Source organism: Anser brachyrhynchus (assembly GCF_964034855.1).
Source record: "Anser brachyrhynchus genome assembly, chromosome: 4".
Taxonomy (NCBI): domain Eukaryota; kingdom Metazoa; phylum Chordata; class Aves; order Anseriformes; family Anatidae; genus Anser; species Anser brachyrhynchus.
In genome coordinates this window covers 67,226,317-67,248,311 of record NC_137698.1, presented here as the reverse complement: position 1 = coordinate 67,248,311, position 21,995 = coordinate 67,226,317, and the positions used below count along the sequence as shown (strand labels likewise).

The window sequence follows — 21,995 nt, the reverse complement described above, 5'->3', positions numbered from 1 at the left end:
GGTTGGGATGAAGGAAAGAGAAGGAAAATGTAGCTGATGATTAACTGTGTGAAAAGTAGAAGGGAAAGAAGGAAAGAATTTAGTACACCTAAACTTGAGAGGAAAAGGAGAAAGAGTTTGAATAGCTAAACTGTACAATGATCTTCCTATATAAATGACAGCAGACATGACTTTTTAGATATGCAAGAGTATTGTTCTGTTCTGAAGAGCTTCTACATAAAGTGACACACTCTTTCCATGGCATCTGCTCCTTGCAGACGTATCTGAAGAAAATGAAATATTACTGTTTTCATCCCTCATAGCCTTGTTCTCACTGCATAGTCCCGCTACCTTCAGTGGGTGAAGTCACTAAAAGCATCATCTGAACAAGTGGATTATTTTTTTCTGATGACAGTCAATGAATGACACAGAGCTTAATTCTAACATTTCAAACTGAGTTTACGGGTTTGCAGAAAAAAAGAAGTATTCACCAGTACTTTTGATACTTGAAACACTGAGAAGTTACAGGTGCCAGGATGAGTTGACAAATATATGAGAGCTGAATTTGTAACTAAACAAAACCCAAAAGTAACCCATCATGTCAGAGCCAACAGTCACCCAAAATCACAGTGCTCTGATGACATCATCAATGGTATAAAAATAGTTAAGAGCATGGAGCACATAATAAACCAAAAAAATGTCCTCATTCATGACAACAATTACTTTCAATGCAATAAGAGCAATTCACAGGCATGTCATAGCTAGACATAGGTAAGACAAGCATTATTATACATTTCAAACCATTTGCTTAGGCAGTATTAAGATACAAGTTCATGCCTGAGACCCAAAAATACTAATTTATTAAGTAATTTTTTAGAATAATACTTTAAGCAGTGAATAATTTTATAAAACAGATTTATGGCCTGTGGCAGATACTCACAGAAGAACAATTTCTTCTCATATAGTTAATAGTTTGCAGCGGAGTTTGTTCTGATGTAAATTTATAAGATAAGGAATACGAACTAAATCTGGATTTCTTTTAATTGGAATCCCTATTCAATTAAGTTTATTAATAACAATTAAGTAGTCTGAATTTATATAAAGTAAGAGCATTAATTGTGGAATGGGGGCTGATATCTGTCTCCCAAAAGGCCATTTAGAGTCGTATTTCTGATCTGCAGAGGGTCTCCATTTTGAGTGCCATAAACGTCAATTAAAAAACCCAGAACCATTTGAATCCTAATATCTCACAGTATTGATTCTCTTGCCACATTTTAAAAGATGTTAAGTGGAAGAAGATATTGGCGATGATGTTGAGACACATGAGAATTCAGTTTCAATGCCATTAACAGCAAAACAATCAATATGAACTAAAGTGTATATTTTTATTAAGTTAGTATCAAGCGCAGTCAGGGCTTTCCCAAAGATTCTGCTGGTATTATAGTGGGATATCAGAATTCACCAGTATGAAATATAAAGTTACAGTTTTGAAACCAAAGCTGAGGGGGGATCATTTATAGGTATTTTCTTTTTTTTTTTATTCTTGCAGCTTGTGATTATTGCTGCTGATTATTTGATCCCAAAAGAAGCAGCATGCAGAGAAGAGAATGGAAAGAAAGGAATGGGTAGACAATTATGCTCCATCAGATGTACCTGAAATCAATCACGATTCAGTTTACCCAGGCTGTTTTCCTGAGCATACTGTCTATATGAACTGTTCAACGGAGAACATTGGTAATGATCTGGCTTTCTGCACATTGATTTTTAATGGCATTGTCATTTCAGCCAATAGAAGTCAGGTAAAGACAAAGTGAAAATGTTTTCTTTTATTGGGGAACTAACAAATGCATGTAGGAATTTCCACCCCCCAAAAAAAGGGAACAAAAACAAAAGGGATGTCTCCCCTCAAAATTACTGGGCAGTCTGAACGGTAAAAATAAGTGAAGGAAGCAGACAATCAGTGAAAAGGAGAAGGGAATATTTCTTTTTTATTATTAAGGTTTTTAAATGTTGATTTTTCTTGCATATATGAAACGTTCTCCAGAGAGTAATTATAAATGTCACCAGTCAGTGCATTTCTCTGTCTGCTCACCAGCTGCAAAATGTTCTGGGTTCTACTGGGGGATTACAGAATAGCTCAATTTATGCCTCTGTGCATTAAAATTTGGTGACAATGGGGAAGCTTTCCCAAATTTAAGATGAGGAGAAAATAATCTAGTATTTATTTATTCGTGAAAAACAGACTTTTTGTGAAAATCTTTAATGTATATTTGCAACTTACCAGCCTTAGGACAACAGAATCATACAAAGGGACAAGCACTGTGTAATAGTTGACCCACCAGTGTTAAAGAAATTCCAGTAAAAAGTACAGTAAGACGTAAGCTGATTTTTTAAATCATTTTCCAACTTAATAATTTTACACACTTAAAATCAAATGAAAATGTTATTTTAAACCACCTTTAGTCTGTCTAGTGCCCAAAAAAAAAACATTTTAATAAAATGAGGGGGGGAGAGGGTAAGAAGGGGAGAGGAAGGTGTCCATTTCAGCAACTGATTTAGTTTTATTATTTTAATTACCACTAAACTCAAATTGTATGTAAACTCAAAAGTATGCCAGCCCAGCAAGTAAAACTGTCCAAGAAGCTGCACACTCCAGTAAGAGTTTTGCCTGTGCACCGGCTGATACTCCCCCAGCTGTCTGAATCTGAAGTTCCACTCACTGCAAAACACAATCTGCACCCTGAAGGCTTTCAGGATCAGATCTTCTGAGTGCGAACACTCAGAAACTCTTCACATTTTACTTTCAAAGATTATCGAACACAACAGTAAGGCGATTACTAGAGGACGCTTGTTACATCGGTAATACATGAGACTGACTTCATATTTGAAGGGTCAGATACGGGGATGATTGATGAGATGTATGTAATCTGACTCTAAACCATACAGTTACTTTGTTTAGAATGAGCAAATTACATTAATTTTGTTTTCACACAGCAATATTTGCATCTAGGCACTTCTAGTTCTAATCCAGAGATTGTTCTTCCCTCTCAGTTACCCCAGCAGTAAAAGAGGGATAAAACTTACCTTCCCCACTCAGCGGACGTGTGGATTAGCTAGCGAGGCTGAAAATGCTTTGAAGATGAGAAGTGCTCATCATTATTATCCAATGCCAGCATTCCAATTACAGCCCCTCGTCCTTCTTCCTTTAGGAGCTGTCAAACATAATATACTGTTCCATGCGTCACAAAGATTAAATATGTCTAATGTGACAGGTTTAAGATGGACAGGATATTATCTTAACAAGGTTACATGCAAATATAATTACTTGTTTGCTAATTCGTTTCATTTAACCTACAAATGCTGTCAGTCTGCTTTCTGCCAAGAAGGACCCCGGAGTTCTGACAGTTCAGGGGACGTTGTTTCTTTGGCGGCTGTGGGAACACCACTTGTTCGTTGCCACCTCCACCATATCAGACCGACGGAGTTCGTATCGGTCTTCTGAAGGCATTACAAGAATTTCATGCTTCTTGGATTCAGGATGGAAAATACTTTTTGTCCTCAGGACATTGTCCAACTGCCATACATTTTTGCATTAGAGAATTAATTATGGTTATTTTTTTATTTCACCGAAGGAAAATCTAGAGTAGAGAAGCCACAGGGAAGATTTTAAAGGCATTTAGGTACTTGTAGTAACTGCAGGCTAAGAACAGGTTCTTCTTTAAAGTTTCACAAGGTCTCTACCTGAATTTTTAATTGCTTACACACCCTTTAAAAGCTTTTTTTTTTTTTTTTTGAAGTCAGGGAAAAAGCATTTCAATGAATGAGAACGAGAATTAGTCCTTCCACTCACAGTGCCTCTCTTAGGGGGGGCAGGTTTTCTGTTCTAACCAGGGTGCATTTTGAGTCTTGTTTCTGCATAACCCCAAGAGGGTTATGCTCCATGAGGGTAACCTCACTTCCGACCGTGCCCCTTGGGCTCCCACCCTTGCTACCAGAGGCTCCAGCTCTGCAGGACGCAGTGGCGCAGCAGAAGGCAGGCGGTGCCCCAGCAGCCACAGCCTCGTCAGCACCGCAGCCGCTGCCCTCGATAGCAGCAGGATGAGGCCAGGCGGCCAGGTGCCCTGCGCTACTGAATGACAGACAGGCTCTGCTTTGCAGTGTAAGGAAGCAAGTAAAACAAGTGAGAAGAGCTCCAAAGGCATGCGACTAGGAGAAAGAGAACGCAGGTTTTTTTTCTTTGCTTTTTTCTCAAAATATTCATGTCAGTCTAAAATGAAGAGCAACCACCGGCTGCCAAGCCTCAGTTAACCTGCAGTCAAGTTTGACAGGTTAAATTCAGCGAGTGCTTCACAAATCAACTGGATACCTTATGGCAATCCAACTTTATCAAAGACTTTCCAAACATACTACAGCTAAAAAAAAAAAAAAGCAGGTGACACCAACTCTAGCTTCTGACCTAGATACTTTTCTTTACAGAACCAGATTTACAGAAAGTTCTACTAAAGGTGCTGGTCTTCGAATCAGTTTAAGCCATAAAGAACGGGATTTTTAAGGCTCGCTTTGCTGGGAAACTACAACCCTGCACATTTATGGGGCTCTGCAGGTCAATCCAACAGCACCTGCAGCAGGCAGCCAAGAGCTATACCAAGATACACAGCGTCACAGAACAATGCTGGCTGTTCAGAAATAGCAAGAAACAGCATTTTGACTTGCTCTGGATGCCCTGCTCGTCACTGAGTGCATCAGTTCCACGGAGACTTTCTTCCCTTCGATAAGAAGGGCTTGGTAGAGAAACACAGGCATGAAGAGGTCAGCGTGGACAGTTTGGGGTTCTGCAGTTTTTGTAGCCAACCTTCTCCGCTAACAATTGTTAGATTTTAAACCCATGTTTCATTCTTGTTCATGACTTTATGAAGTCACAAAGTGTTATGGGTGAAGGAGGGTGTTCACTAGAATTGTTATTACCAAGCCATTTGAAACCTGTTTTTGCAGAGAAGTACACACGCGCGCTTAAACGTTTGATGTACAGACCTACAATTAATTTGCTATCATCTCATGACAGCAAAGAGAGGAGCTGGGAAATGATTGACGGATTACACTTCGGAGAAAGAGGGCTGGCTGAGCGACTGAGCGCCTTGTTGTCGGTTACTTTGCAAGAGGCTGACCTTTTTCAATTGCCACATGAATCTGAAGCTAACTTATAGCAGAAAAGGCTTGCTACGCAAATAACACTGACAGCTAGAAACATATTTTTGTCTTCAGACTAGAACACGCATTGTTTTATCTTAAATTCTTTAAGGGCGAGGCAGCAAGGTTTTGGCCAAAAGAGAGCCCGCCGGGATGGCGGTAGCAGCCCTGGGGCCAAGCTGAAGCAGGACAGCCGAACCAGAGCGTAAATCCTCTGCCCAGACCCCTTGCACTCGCGTGTGGCTCAGCAAGGCTGGAGATCCACTTTCAGAGCCATCCATCTTCATCTGCTCGATGAAGTCCCGTCAGACTGCAAGTCTCAGCAGGCAATATTGCATTCTGATTTAAGTAACTTCCAACCCTGACCGACTGTCGCGCCGGCCACATCTCGGTAATAAAGACAGCAAAATACCGTAACTCCAAGGGCTGTGTCTGGCAGAAGACCAAATACAATAACGCCATATCTATAAGGGTTTATTCCTACCATTATGTTTTCATCTCTTTAATGGGTTAAATATCTTCCACTTCTCAGATATACGTGCAAGCTAGATGCCTTGTCTGTACAAACCACAATTTTCATTGTTGGTGTCCACACATCCACAGCAATTTTGTAAATGTGCACGATAAAAGCAACAAAGGCAGCACAAATTAATCCAAAACCTTTCCCGTTCCCTGAAATACAGAGCAGCTAATTTGCTTTAACCATCTGCTCTGTCCCCCTTACACTAATCCTAATCCACTGTCTGGTCTGAAAGCGACCTTTTGAGGTATCTAGAGCTGCACTACACGGAGGAATAGGTGCAACATTTCCATCACCACACTGGCTGCCACGCTGAGACCCACTTGCTTGGGCTGCTCAGAGGGAGCTGCTGCCTTGATTTACGATCTCCGCTCTAGCTCAGCCCAGATCGCCTGAGCCTCAGAAAACTCAGAAAAAGCATATTTTAAGTTATGCACTGTATTGAAGCCATAGCACACACTTTAGAAGTCTATCGTCAAAGCGTAATTGGCACGGTTGCTACACCTTAGGACCTGCAGACTGGATTACTGAATTGACTTTTACATGGAGCAGCTGTTAAGAGTTGCAAGCAAAAGGAGAAAGCAGCTATCCATAAGGAACACGTCCTAATAATTTCTGAGACCTGTTTTCTGTTAACCCTAGGACAGTTCAAGATGTAGACGCTGAGCTACAAAATTCTTTATATGGGTTAGTTAGGTCTAAGCTATTTTTAAGATTACCATTCTTCCTCAAAGTCCCAGAACTGTTAAAAGAAACCTCCTAGTTCTAATTAATAACGCCAGACACTGGACATTTCTGTTCAAGCAAGTTTGACAGTGGACTATTGTTCCCGTACCGATCTGGTACAGCCCTATCTGTCTAGCATGAGGTCCATAACTATGAAGACATGCACAGCAAGAGTCTGCACAAACACATCTCGTCAGCATGAGTGCTTCTTTTTAATTTCAGAAATATTTCAAAGCCTTATCTTAAATTCACAAAGCCTTTAACCAAGCTGTCTCTACAATCCCCTCATTTTCCATGATCCTGCAAGATAGCTCTCCTCGCGAGGAACAATGCAGCTTTGAGAGAAGCAGCAAGGACTGTGTATTTTCAATGGCTGGGTGCCAAATATGAAAATCCTTGTCAAAAGAAATTTGACGAAGCCTTCTGCTTAACTCCAAACACAAGCTACGTTTTGGGGAAAACTTCTTCTAGGTGAAGCTTCAATAAAAATCATCACAAGTGGGAAAAGGAACTTTCCAGTCTTATGCTTGTAAATGCAAAGAAATAAAGATCTTGATGGGAATACATATTGGTATTCTTTTTTTAAATAAAGCTTAACAAACATCTTGAGTTTCATACCTTGTTGGAAACTAAATTGGATTTCTAAATCTCTGTCTATAAATCATTGAAAGTACTAAGCGTCTGATGTCATGGGATCACTATTCAATGCCTTTGAAAATGAAACTCCCTATCTTCCAAGGCCCAGAGAGGATTTGGGAAGGTAAGTTTAAAAAAAAACAATAATAACGAAGAAAACCAAAACCAAACAAACTTGAAAATCTACCCTTCAAATCGTATATGCCTGAAGAAAGGAAGAGCTGCATGGTGGTTGTATGTTTTAATCCTGGCACGTGTATATTTAATTTCTCCTGCCTGTGATCAATAAGCAGCAGAAATCCTTGCACCTCGGAAGTTAAAACAGAAATCACAGCCCAATTCTGCATGTTCACCCATATACTAAGCCATACTTCCAGAACGGCTCCTGTTGAGGCAGGACTGCATGCAGGGAAGTCCTGTTGGGTATGAGAGAAGGCGATGGGCTCAGGATCAATACATCACCCGGGAAAGATGAAGACAAACGGCACCATCCACTACAGCACAGGAGGCACGTGTTTTATGTGTGTTTCCATGGGTGGCTCAGAGTAACTATTTACAGCACAGTAAAAAAATATGAACCATGAAAACCATAATGGATTGGTATCGTTTCTGGCCACTTTGTGGCTTTGCTCCCTCAGCCTCTTCCCCACCCCCTGAAAAACAAACAAGTACAGCTGCGAGCTCCTTGTAAATGGGAACACGCAAAGCCTCCCCAACAGCTGCTTCATCTGCTGGCTCTGAGATAATATCGCAAGCCGAAGCTCTAACCCAACTGCTGTAATAAAAAGGCTGATGCCGTCATTTTTCTAATGGCTTCAACAAGCTACAGTGTACACAGAGTGATGCTTACATACACCATGCTCCCTTCACTTGCAGAAAACTGATCACCCTATGGATTGCAGCTTTATATCTGGACTTCAACAATGAAAGTCTCTTAAGCTTAGAAAGCCTAGCCTTCTGGCTGGTTGGTGCCCTAGCAGATAATTAGTAGAGAAAGACAGGAAAAAAAAAATATATCGGTATCCACATTAAAATCTGTTTCACTAGAAAATTCCCCCCTTAAAAAATAGTGTTTTGACCCACTATGCATTATCTCCACCAAAAAGAGTAATTTCTTCCTTCTCTGCCTAAGACAGAGAAGAAGCGTTTCCAACTGCAACCCGTAATTACACATACAGCAGTGCCCTGTTAGCAAGCCCAGCAGGAGCATTATGGCAATTGCATAATTCTCTTCCTTGAAGAAGAAAAGGGTTATTTTCAAAGAACAGGCAGCACAGAAAGACCTCAATGTTACTAAAGAAAAAGAAAAGAGATAACAATGGCTCATGCTCTAAAATTGGTGTCTTATAACTGTGCCTTCATCCTGGGCCACATGCCTTTGCACTTGGATGGTACCAGATCCCGAATGCCACAAACCACAGACCTGAAATGGTGAGGGGAACAGCTGCGGGCTTGTCTCATGTGCTGCCAGCCCTCTCATTATGAGATCAAGCAACATGAGATATCCCAGAAAGCTGTTTTGGTAGAAATGGATCATTTATTCATCCAAAATGTTAATGTGTTCATTTGGAGGTGGTGGTATTTCAAATGCAGGCATGTATTGGAGAAGAAGCACACTGTAAAACTCCTGGTGTAACCACCAGATGAAACAAGCAAATTTATATTCTGTGATTTTTTAATTCTATTATTTTTTCTTATGTTCCTCCCAAACAGTAACTATCACATGAATTTGACGATGCACGTGTGCACCGCAAGTTTCTGCACTATCAAGGCATTATGGAATTACATAAACCGAATAATTTCATTGAAATAATCAATAATTACTTCCCAGAATTGAAGCCACATAGGAACAGCACCGGGCTTTCCTTCAATATGTGCTAGCAGCAATATCCCAGTCTTGTTAACATACTGCAACTTTTTGTATAGGCAATTGTTCACAAGATAAATCAGTCCCTATTTTTCTGCAGTACACAAGTCACTAATTCACTGCATAACAAATCTTTCACAGGCATACTGAAGTTAAGTTCTCTTTTTAAGAATGCACCCAGCTGCCTAATACATTAGAAGTGTCTCTTATCAGTGGACCAAATTCCCAGTGAGGCTTGCAGAGTTCAGGTACATTCCAAAGCAGATCTCTTCAAGGAGTTAAGTGAGGCTGGAGAAAACCATCAATGTTCAGAGGAAGAAATTCAACTGTTTGTTTTATGAAGTTCCTATAAATTTGATAAATATCTTTTAATTATTATTTTTTTAATGGTCATGAAAGAGTCAATCCTCTAAATTATTTGTTCAAACAAATAAAATTTTCTATCAAATCAATTTTTTCCACTTAACCTTGTCACCTTGCAAATCCACATGACTACGTATGGAAGCAGGCCCCATTCAGCGTCATATACAAAGAACAAAATCTGTTTCTTCAGTGAATAAGGCCAGTCCTGTGCTATCACTTGTACAACAAAAGAGTTGCATTAGGAAATTTACATATAAAAAACTTGTGCTTTAAAGTTTAAGTTTTGGCCCTTAAAAGACCAAGCCGTCTAGGTTGCCTATGGAAAGAGGTGTCCTCACAAACTGAACTCCCCACAGTACCAAAAATTAATTAATGAAAGCCACACACATGGTAAGGAGCAAAAGCATACAACCAAGAGATCACTGGATTCTGAAACTTAAGAATTACCACTACACAAAGGGCAACGCCTCTAAACAGGGGCAGATGCACAACAGCATGGAGCTGCTGCAAGTCCAGAAGACAGGGATGCATGCTGCCAACCTCACCTACGCACTGATGTTCAGCCCTGCTCTCCGAGGCAGCTCTGGATAACAAATATTGAGGCTGGGGGGAATCATAGCTAGGTCTTCAATCTGCAACACTCACTATGGTAACTCAAAGACTGCAAGATCAGCAGCTGTGGCTGCTCAGGAGATCGTAGATGAGATGGAAGGGAGGAGTGAAAGAAGATAAGAGCGGCTAAAGAGATTATACATCCATAAAACTATTCCAGAAAACTGCAGTGATGTCTACGACAAGTCACTGAAATAAAGGCTAAGATTCTGAATGTTTCATCCTAAAGCTGGAAAATTGAATCCACATTTCTCTAAGTATCTTGTTCCCAAATGATGAACACCATGAAACTCAGGAGTCATCAGAGGCTGCAGGTGCTTATCACCAATATAAATCAGGTCCCTTAGTTATTTAAGAGGGAGTGACAAAATCTTGGATGTAAGAGGGACTACACATCCCAGTTTAGGGGCTCTTCTCATGGGCTGGGCTGATGTGGCAGTGACACATCTGAGTGCCTGTGTACAGGAGGAGCTAATCCCCATCTCCTCTGATCCCTCTCACGAAAAACAGAAGGGAGGCAGTAGAAATAGCCCAGGACTACCAATCTGATTACGCTGATGTACCTTCTGATATAGCCTTTATTCAAAAAAATTGTTTGCTACTACTTTATGCATGAGCAGAAGCACTCCTCTTTCCAACCCCCCAGCATGTAATAAAAAAACTAGTAAATCAATAGCTGCCATTAAATATGAAACTACTTCTGAATCCTCACAGTAAATAAAGAAGCCATGTCTTATCTAGCTCTCAATATAAAAGGATATCAAATTCTTGAGGTCATATTTTATACTCCCCTGATAGCACACAGTACAATTTATTAGCTTCTGGACAGCAAAGAATATCTTATGATGTATTAGAGTAGACAGAGAATAACCCACCTCAGCTGGTTAGACCCAGAAGGCACTTAGAAGTTTATTTTACTCTAGCGTCTTCCATTCTGAAGAGCTGGGAAAATCTGAATCCAGCTGATTCCACTGACTCGTCTTCTCCACGTAAATAGCAATTTAGAAGACAGAAATGTTAAAAGGCTGCTGTCTGTTGAACTCAATATATTACATCTGGAGAGAAGGCCATTATTGACCTGATAAATTGAAACTGATAAATCTTAGGCTGTATCCATATCATGAGAAAAAATTAATCATGTGGACTGAAAAGAAAATCATACTGTTACATTGCATTTGCCTCATCTCCAGGAATATACCTAGACACGTACATTTCAGGAGTAAAACAGGAACTATTCAGCAACCCCTGTATTGTGGTCTCTTTCAAAAAATGACTATAATGTGTACATCAAAAGCGGAATTAAAGAGCGAGTTTATGCAGCATTTAAATATTGCTGAACTACAAATGTAACGGCTAATTCAAGACAAAAAAAAAGTCATATATTTCTCCAAGGTCCAGCAGTCACGAGGGTCTTGACTGGTTCAAATGATAAAAAACTATAATTGGAGTGTTTCTCTTGAGCTGAATGGTTAACACACTATCTGCTTTGCAGAGTAGCAAGCTGCAGGCCATGTTACCTGGGGAAAATGTCCTCGTGTATGTTCTCTAATTCTCCTGTGCTTTTGTTTTACCAGATTTGTACAATACAGATTTTCCCTCTCTTTATTTCACATCCTTTAACACAGAGGAATGTCCTCAGGAATTATAGTGCTCTTTTTTTTCAACTGATTCAAAAAATAGCTATGACAGATAGCAAGTTTTACAAATATTTAGCTATGGAGGGCAAACACATTATGTAGCACATCCAAGGCTTAAAAATTCAAAATATCAGCTTTAAATATAGTCAGTAAGCAAATACTAAGAATTTGCAAGTTGGATAGAATATCTTTCTTAGAACTAAAATACAGAGTTGACATGTGCTTACCACTTACATTGCAGAAGTACTGACAGGCCAAAGCCAGCTGAGCCTGTTACGTCAGTAAACTCTTGTCTTTATATAAAAAAAAACAGTGTCTGGAAAAGTTGGGCAAAGCATTTGGGAAGGCTTCTCAATATTACCTGGTATTCTTCTAGCACATACTCTCAGGGTAAATTTAACACGTCTGTATGTTCTAAATTGTTGTAAATATAGCCATTAAAGTGAATGACATTCACCTGGGAAGGAAGCTTCTTATTCTTGATGGCAACACCCATGAAATAGCACTGACTTCTGCAGGATGGAAGGAAGGCTACAACTTCTTGTTTGCATAATCCTCCCTCTATTCACCCTAAACTGTCTCAAGTAATTTAATTAAGAGAGTGAGCACAGGCTCTGAACTGGAATTACTCTACGGCATTAACTTCCGATTACAGATGGATATAAATTTTGGGAAATGAGTCCAGTCAGATCCACGAGATAACTGCTAGGACAAAGAGTGTCATTAAGCAAAGTCAGCTTGCCAGACATTTGTCTTCTCTCTGCCCCAGTTCAACAACAAAATCTTTCAGTATCTTTTTTTTAATTTAAAAATGTTTCTAATTCCTCAAAACAAACTTTTTGGGGCAAAACACGCAACAAGGCACGCAGTTGTAAGAGGCAGCAACTGAGGTACAATCATTGCGGTATCTTCTTAGTGTAATTTATAATGTTGAGTTTATCCTTCTCCTGCTGATTTTCAGAAAGAGGAAAAACCTCAAAGTGTAATTATCCTAACAGTTGCAGGAATATTGGCTAACTGTTCCATACAGGCACCCGACCCTGCTGTGCCTGCGAGGCCTTCCCGCCCACAGGGGTCCCCAAATCTATTTTCTGCCATCGTCAACAGCTCCATTATCAAAGTAAATATTAGTGGGGAGAAAAGGACTCCCATGATGGTCATCTCAACGTAACCTCTCTTCTGACCCTTGCTCTGGCTTCAGCTTCAAGTGCCTTCATCCGTATCAAAAAAAGCATACACAAGCCAAAAAGCATCATAAAAAAATTGACTTCACATGGTTATTAAATTATTTCAAAGAATCGAGCTGAAAACAGACGCCCATGCCTTTTTTGAGAATTCAACAAAGCAGAGAACATTAAGTGACTGACAAGTGTTTGATGAACTATATCCCATAAGGAGTCTCAATCTGACTGGAAATCACTATTCAAAGACTCAGAACACATCTTTTCGTTTTGAAGTCCTCACAGAAACATCTGTACCTGGGCTAATGAAGAGAACAGGACAACACAAAATTCATCCTAGAAAGTTCCCTGCCCTACTGGAGGCTTGAAAAGATACCAGCTGTCTCTGGAAGAGTAATTCAAATCTCAAAGTAGGTTAAAAAATGGTTCGTTCTGAACATTTGCATTCTCTCAAAATAATCATCTTATGTTACCGTACAAAAAAAGTACTTCAGATGTCTGCTTCAGTGAGCAAACTCTCAGAAAACACACACAAGACAACGGGTCCTCCCCTTGGCTGTTTTACATCGTTGTAATTAATTCAGGTACTGAATTTCACCAATTGAGAATCTGGTATATCAAATAATTTAATTTCATGGATGGCCCTACATGATGCAGTTGGATGTAGCTGCTGCTGATACACAAACATTTGTTGGTTTAATGAGATCTGCTCCTCTCTGGGTTGCAGACGGGTGCCAGGAAGCAGCAGAGCACTCGGTGCCCATCTCCTCTCACGTGCACCTGCCCAGGGATGGCCACAGCCTTTATAGGTGCACGAGAGCACCAGGGCAGCATCCAGGAGGCAAGCACAGAGCCCAAAGTCCAGACTAAGATCCCTTGGGCAATGCAAAGCAGGATTGCTTATTGATCTTCAACGTGTGCAAGCTCCCTGCTCGTTCATCCCAACATTTAAAAATCCTCGTACCGCTCTACCAAGGAGGTATAACAAGAGAGATTTGTCTCACCAGAGACAAAGGGTTTGAGAATTAAGAAGAAATGTGTTGCTGTGGTGATGCCGATGACTCACCGTCGGTCCGCGGCTTTGTACTCAGCTGCCGTGGCACAAATGTCACACAAATGACACGAGGAGATTCTCGCACTTTTGTGGGGAACAGACTCCAAGTCAGCAAGGCGTGTAAACCCGCGCTCGCTTCTCCTGGTAATGCAGTGGGACTTGGTCATGAGCTTCAGTAACCTGTTGACTAAAAGTGGATTCAACCCATGCCTATACTTGACTGCATGCTGAAGTGCTTGCTTGGCTGGTGACAGCCATAAATCTTCCTTGAGTTTAACTTGTTTTGCTTCTTTCATCTGTGTAGATTTGTGGTAGCAGTTTTATGGGTTTATAGACAGAGGGATAAAGATTTTTCTACTGCTACAACATCTCCCAGGACTGGCCGGGAGTTGTGAGGCTGAACAAGAATGTACCGGTAACACAAACCATAGATCACAACCCGAGTCTTGCAAAATGCGCTAAAATTAGCTTGCACGATTTTATTTTCAAAACAAAACTATTCAAAGGCAGGACAGACTCCTGAACCACCCAGCAATGCTTACTTTGGATCTCTTGAAATTTTTCGGGCAGCTGAGTATCGTTAGAGGGATTCTAGTAAAGAAAGAAGAAAAACAGGGCTCCAAAAGCAATGACCTGACTCTGATCTCAGTTATTCAGGTGTAAAAGGAAAAGAACTCCCCTGAAGCCACTCGAGTAAAGGCATTGTCATCTCCTTAATCTCAAACGAGTGCGCAAACAACTTTCAGTGTTTGACAAAGATCAAAGGTTTTAGACTTATCTAAAAGAGTGCAGAACTGTCTGGCCTGCAGAATCCGAATCTGAGATTCTTAAACAAATACGGGATCAGAAGTAATGCAATACTTACACCACTGCCCAGCACAATCAGTGTTTGGTAGGCAGTTACAACGGCAAGAAACAGTTTGATGCTTGCATACTTAGAATCCAAACATGGCAACATTACAACAGTTAACGTTATGAAGGGTCATGATATTCTATTGCCCACGTCCCAGAGCTGATCTATGCTGCTATTCTTATGCAAAACACAGTAAGTCATCACCTATTCCAGCAGCTGCAACAGGAACATTTTTGAGACCTGAAAAAAAATTAAATAAAAAAGTAGGCAAAGTGTTCAACAACCACTCTGCACATAAATTCCCAGTGAAAACACTTGTTTTGCTTTGCCTGCCCTGTAAGATGTCTGCTATGAGAAGAGTTTGGCAGCACCCTCGATAAACTGTCTGGGACAGCCTGCTCCCAAGCAAAGATTTAAAGGATCTTTGAGAAGAAGGAAACAGGGAGACACATACAAACCATTGCAGTTTTGATTCCGGATGGTTGCCAGTGTTCAGCACAGCTTTAAAGTTACAACCCAACAGATTTTTCTGTGTATGGATTTTATAACGTCTCTGATCCATGGGATCCCTATATCTCATTCAAACATATACAATATAAACAAACGTGTAGAACTGTTTTGAAGGAACGAAATGCAAATTGCATTTCAAACATAATACAAATATCCTGACATACACAAATTCATTGCACAGGACATTTCACATCATCTGAAAACACTTACAGCAGAGAGGGGTTTGCATGTGTGCACTTCTGTTCCTTTCTAAGCAGCTAGTTCACTGCTAAGAAATGCTGATGAAATGTATTTTTATTGATCAGCTTCATGGTTCATCTAACATACTAGGATGGCTGGTGCCTGATCCACAGTAATTGAATAATCAATTTCTTGCTTCCTTAATAAATTAATTTATTAAATGCAAAGTATGTACAGCTGATATTTCAAGGAGCTAATTTGCAATCTAAGCCCACAATGGGATTCTTTAAGTAGCTGATCTCTGTGTTTCAAAAGTCTGGGGACATACAGTAAAAAAAAAGGGAGTAGCCAACAAAGTAATAACATATTTTAAACATAACTGTATGAATTTAGATAACAAAATTTTAGTATCTGCCTTAGAAAAAATAGGCTGAAATAAACACACTTACTGATAAGGAATGTAAATTTTTCCATCTAATTATTTTTTTTATTTCAATATGCCTGTTTGAAATGTCTCTCCTGCATTCTCAGAACTGTCGGAAGTTTTATTTTTAACCATAAATCGCAGAATAAAAGGATAATACATCACTCACTCCATAACAGAATTAAACTCATCGACTGTTATCATCCACACCTCTGTACTAGTGCTCATCCGTCTGAAAACGGAAGAAAAGATGCCAACATCCAAGTTGTTTTAAAGGGGGGTTGGACCAGATGACCTCCAGAGGTCCCTTCCAACCTTACCCTTCGGAGAGTCTGTGGGGAGGAGAAGCGGGGTTATTGCAATCACCTTTTCCTCCTTTCTAAGCTCTTGCTGAGCGATTCCACCCACAGCTCTCCACCCCTAACCTCCAAAGCGCTGCCGTGTCAAGTGCTTTCTGGAACAGCAGCCTGCACACGTCCTCCAAGAAATCACCAGCTTCTCACTGATGGAGGGCCCCACACAGGAATGGGCTAACTGGAGGGCAGAGGAGAGAGAAGAGTTCAAACCCTCCAAAACTGCCTGCCCCATGGCAGAGCGGGTACTGCAGGTGAGGGGATGCAGCTGCCGCAGGGTCTGCTCAGCTTTTCTCTGTCTCACTGCTTCCATCACACACATGCTGCCTGCTGCAGGTCCCGCAGCCTTTTAAAGGTTCAGACACAAAGCCTGTATCTGAAAGAAAAAGTTCTTACGGTGCTACTTGCCACAGGCACTAAGATGTCATTGCAAATTCAGCTGTTAAAGAACAGGTAAATATCTTCAGGGCAAGCAGTGGTTATATTCTCTGCCACGACTTGCTGGCAATCTATTTAAATGACCTCCCCTCCTTCCCATCTGCGGTAAGCTGCAACCACCCAGCCCCCATCTGAACTCCAGTTTCAGCCCTTTCAGAGAAACAAACTCAGTCCCATCAGCTACAGCACAAGAGTGGCACGTCTTGATGCCAACGGCGCTTAAACTTTTCTGTTTGCAAGGTCTCCTAAAAGAAGTGATAACTAGGAAAATCTGTTCCTGATGCCTGTCCTTGATCTCACGGAGACTCACGGACAGATCTGCACCGTGGCATAAGCAGGTAGCAGCGCTGAAGACAAACAGGAGAAGTGCTGCTGTGGAAGTGGTGCTTAATCCACCACCCCTACCTGCCAACATAAAGACAGTTCCTTCACACGAACAAGTGTGCAAGGAGACCTAGAGCACGCAGATACCGAAAGCTGCTGCAATCACCTGAACAACCTTAGCTGAAGGTGCAGTATTAGCCATTTAATGGACAGCGGACGTTTTAACGAACGTGGGATTGACTTGGCACTCTCAGTCAAGCATGGTGGCTGACAACGTACCCTCCTAGTCCACGCGACACGATATAAAACAAGGACACTTCACCCTCACAGCAAGTCTTTTAAATGGAGCCATTTGATTGCTTGCAAATAGCTCTTCATCTGGGTACGCTTACTCTGGAATCAGAGCAGAATATTTCAATTTAGGTACAAATTTGATTTGTCAGTTCAGGAAAAAAAAGAAAAGAGTTGCTTATTGCAAAATAAGGATATCCCCCCAGGGACGTACACCAGTAAAATTGCCATTGTTTAATATCACACTTTAATTTTTCCAGTAGAGCTTCTTACAGGCTGTTTCATTAGCTTGCCATGTGCAAGCCACTGAGTGCCCAGACTGTGAGAAACAAATTATAACACCTTGAAATACAGTTACAATAAATTAGTATAGCCATTCCTCGAGAAACCATGATTCATGTTTTCTTACAGACTGACGGCAATTTTATAAAAAAACATGGGGAAATACTTTTGGTTACAAGAGCTGCGAGCTCCCCAAAGGTATTAACCAGCCAGGAAAAACAAAAGTTTGGAGGAAAGGTCTTCCCACATTCCAGGCATACCTTTGTGCACAAAATGGGAGCTTATGGAGATACTCCTTATTTACATCTCCCAGCAAATACTCACCCTAATATCGTGGAACCAGAGTCATTTTGATCAAACTCAAAAATCAAGTCAAGTTTTCTTAGGATGGGAAAAGCTTGAGTTACCAATGTAAGGCAGACAAATTAGATCAATCAGTTGGTATGGCACCCAAATAAATCTGCTGAGTGGAAGTTTACAGGACATTTTCTACAGGCAAACGAATTGTTTCCAATCCCACCATTTCTCCTTCTTGTCCATTTATATCGAGAACTCCCCTATTACATTCTATTTTGTACAAAACAAAAACGTCAAATTATTTTTAAAAATGCTGAAACAGGACTTTGCAAGTATATTTAGGAATAAATCTCAGAAGACTTGCACTGTCTCAGCATTTTTATGTCAATTTTATTGTATTTGTGCCGCTATCATTAAGCATTCTATCTCGCGGAATTTAAATGCAAGCAATTCATAATAGAATATTTGGAAATAAAGCCATGTAGCGCATTAACTCCAACTTTGAGTTACACCGCGCAATTTGTCAAATTGCCAGCAGAACAACTCATTTGAAAAGACAGATTGTTGCTTATTCTTCAGCTGTCACTTGTGTTCCTTCACTCCAGTTACCTCTGCCTGACACTTGGCGCTGAGTTAGTCAATCACGCTGACGGCTGCCTGATGATCGCTGATACACCGCGCAAACAAAACAGAGATTCTAGCGACTCATCCATCAGGCCGCAGATAACTTCATGCCCCACACGGCAGCTCCAGGGAAGAAACCCCCGCCAGCCATGCATGCCGCTAGATATTGACACGAGTTAGTCGCAGCATCCTGCCCATCACTGGGAAATTACTGGGATAAACTACTTGGATTTGCTGGATTAAAACATACCTTGAGATCCTCAATCTGGGCATCTTCTGCTTATTTTTGCAAACTCCGCCTGTTAAGAGCATCCTTTGAAGTTAAGGGATTTAAAACAGCTATCCAACAGGGAAAAACAAACAACTTTTCAGACTGTAGAAGTTCTCTGGGCTTGCTCCAAAGACCTTTGGAGATCCAACCAGACATCTCCCCCTAGGGACTCCGCTGAGCCCCCCACCAACCGCTGGATTAGCCACCAGCAGTTACGAGGCCACACGAGCACCCTGCCACTCTGGTCTCAGAGGCTCAACTTGCCCTCCATGTGTTTAACTGATCCAAACATTTTCACCTCCTGCCCAGCATTCCCTGGGTGGAGCACAGATAAGACCTTATAAAACGATGCTGTTGTAGAAATAGGAGCACGTCCTACCAGATCGCTGTCTGCCACCTTCCCTCTCCCTCTCTTTCACAGGCGCACACACAGCAATAACCTTCATGCATCTTAAAGCCGGAACTGCTCGCTCGTGTGTGAAAATGAACTTCAAACTTCCACCAGCGATGAGGACAGAAGCCTAATGGTTTCGCCCAAATTAGCTCTTGAATTGGGTCATATATATTTTAATGAAGTAGACGCTAATGTGGGGGCTGAAGTGGAGTCGGGAAACTGGATGCTAGATGAGAGCCTGTGATTGCTTTCGTCCTTGGTTTGATTAGTTTGGGCAATCACAATCATTTGCATAAAGTGTGAATATCTTACAAAGGGGGAACCACATGCCAAGGGGGTGGGAAAAAGAAGTGCACAACCTACTCATAAAAAGCTTGTGATGTGCAGATAAATACCGGGTAATTTTGTGCTCTGCCATGAGACTACATGTGTGCTCCTCATTGCTAAGGCACCTCCAGTAGCTCAGGCAGTCACGCTGGGCAGGGCTGCCTCACCAGCCTCAACAGAGACTACCATGGGAACCACGATGAACATCAGGTGAAAAGAGACGGAGTTCTCCCTCTCATCACAGCCAACAGGTATGCATATTCTAGCGACAATTCTACTCTACATCTAACACACCACTAAAGGAACATTTAAATTCTGCCCTGGTTTGTTAACGCAGCCTCACCTCATCAGGTTTGCTTTTCCTGAACAGCTCTGCAACCCACCTACTTGGTCACAGAGCACAACCGTGCACAGAGAATGGTGTTATCCAGAGTTACCCAGTTTACAATCTGGCACGAATCCTGGTGGAATTAGACAAGCGCTAGGGTGCAAAGAAACTTCCTTTGCCCACAGAACTGACTGGCTGGTGTGCTTTCAGATATGAAACCTGTCTACCTTTGAGAAGAACACAATGTGCATCCCTACTGCTCCTCCCTGGACTTTTTAGCCAAGTACTCCAACTTCATTCACTGGAAACGGTCCTTTGGCATCCTTCTTTCAGGTACTGGACTGAGACAGCAAAATATTTCATCTCCGCTGAGCAGCAGCTAGCGGGTGTTACCAGCCTCATGATATTTCCAATTCTTTAAGGAAGCCTTTTCCCCAATATTTTTATGCGTTGCACAAACAAGTCAACATTATGTAAAGTTATGTATTCATAAAAATAATGACAGTAGGTCACAGGTGACTGGACTGGGTATTAAACCTGACTCAAGGGAAATATCAATTTCAGCATACTAAATAAGCGCTATCATCTCCTCTAGGAAATCGTCACCTTCCTGAAATCCTCAGAGGTTAGAAACGCTGATCTGGGAATACCCCAATGATCTCAGTCCCTTACATGCTTCACCGAAGGCATCACGGCTGTGTCTCCTTCCAGGAACTAAACAGTGCCAGGGACCGGCCCCAAGCACCAGAGCTCTCCCATCTGTGCTGCCAGCTGCGGAGGTGCCCCGCTCCCACTCGGCTGTGCCAGGGCTCAGCCAGCCCCAGACACTGCCTGAGAGCCACGGGGCCAGGGACCATGGCCAGCAGGAGCAGCAGGTGGGGCTACCCCAGTCTGGAGGTGAGCTGTGGCAGGCTAGGGGTGGGTGGCAGGCTCCCACAGCTGTCCCCCTCCGTGCCACATGGTCCCAGGACGGTAGCGTGGGTCTGTCCTGTCTGTGGGCTTCTTCATTACCCCAAGGAAAACCGTGGGACTCTTTGCCAAAACATGTTATGAACATCAGGATCTTACCCGGCCTTCCTTCTGGGGAGCATTCAGCTTCACGAAGGACTCGAGAGACCTGCTGAGAGTTACCGTATAAATGAACCACAGCAGGTTCAAGAAATCCCCCGAGCTAAAAATGGTTTGAGGCTGAGAGAACAGCCATGGAAGTCTCTTACATGCTTGTCCCGTTCTTACCCCCTGGGCCTGCTCGTTACGGCCACCACTGGAGACAGGATATTGGGTGAGATAAGTCTTTGTCTGAACCAGTACAGATGTTATTATGCAGGAGTGCTAGCATCCAGAAGAGTTCAGTGTGACAGAGCAGATGTGAGGAAACATTCAAGAAAACAGAGAAGCTGAGAAGTAATCTGGCGAGGAACATTTTGGCAGCAGCGCTGGCTTAGCCTCCCTTCTCCCTGACCTCACCCAGCGCTTCCCACCACTCCCTCCTCGGTGCTTGTACAGCTGGTTGCACAGCCGCACGGCCAACCAGGCTAGAAAACCCATTTCGGTGAGACAACCCTCTTCTTCTTCCTATTTCTTCCCCTTTCTCTGGGTTATTTTTCAGCCAGATCAGTATCCCGATATAGCTGCACAGCTGAACAAACACTTTGCCAGGACAGCACAAGAGGCAGCCCAAATCAGGCCCACGTGTCCGGGACCTGGAGGTGTTTATGCTGAGCTTAAGCAGCACTGTCACCAACACCAGCACACAGCCTGCGACTCCTCGGAGCAACGGGAAAAGCAGCTCGGGGTGCAGCGGGAGCAGGGCTCCCTACCCTGCCCCAGCAGGGACTCGGAGGGCTCCCTGCCTACCTGGTCTCGCAGGATACAGCTTAAGAACAGACCAGACAGGGACAAAGCCATTTGCACAGACGTTCCCTGCATCGTAACGCAGACAGAAGGAAGAGCTCTCTCGGGAGAAACCAGGCCACGTTCAGCTTAAAAATGGGACGTGGCCTGGGTACCTGTAAATCACCTGAGGATGTTCCTGCTAAGCCGAATTAAAGTGTCTCTTAAACAGTAGTTATTGACTACATTTGGCTTTAATTAGTTCTCTGGGCAATTTCCCCGATTAGGAACATCCTGATTAAGTGGAAAATGATACACTGCCTTTGCATCCTCTATAAACAACATATGGTAGTTTACTACCGAGGTGCACGCAGAGGCTGAGCAGGAGCATCGCAGCACAAAGCAGGGGAGGGACTTGGGTCCTACCAACAGCTGCTTGCTGAGCACAGGCACCAAATGACAACTCACCTCCATCTCCCTCAGCAATCCAGTCTGGCACCTCTG

General features: G+C 42.2%; 1 protein-coding gene and 1 long non-coding RNA gene across 9 annotated transcripts in view; both read right to left on the bottom strand.

Annotated features, from left to right (window-relative positions):
- Nucleotides 1-21,995, bottom strand: part of SORCS2 (sortilin related VPS10 domain containing receptor 2) — a 553,956-nt gene that overhangs the window by 495,630 nt on the left and 36,331 nt on the right. The gene's annotated exons all lie outside the window — the stretch shown is intronic.
- LOC308195121 overlaps nt 1-21,995 on the bottom strand; it is a 53,506-nt gene that overhangs the window by 5,890 nt on the left and 25,621 nt on the right. The window contains exons 1-3 of one of the 4 annotated variants that reach the window (XR_013951279.1): nt 11,755-21,995; nt 10,766-10,870; nt 8,817-9,261 (exon numbers count right to left, since the gene is read on the bottom strand). The exon at nt 11,755-21,995 is cut by the window's right edge and continues 25,621 nt beyond it. This is a non-coding gene — a long non-coding RNA (uncharacterized lncRNA). Of the gene's footprint in view, nt 1-8,816; nt 9,961-10,765; nt 10,871-11,754 lie in introns of those variants that run through there. The other 3 variants (XR_013951280.1, XR_013951281.1, XR_013951278.1) reach the window with 3 other exon arrangements.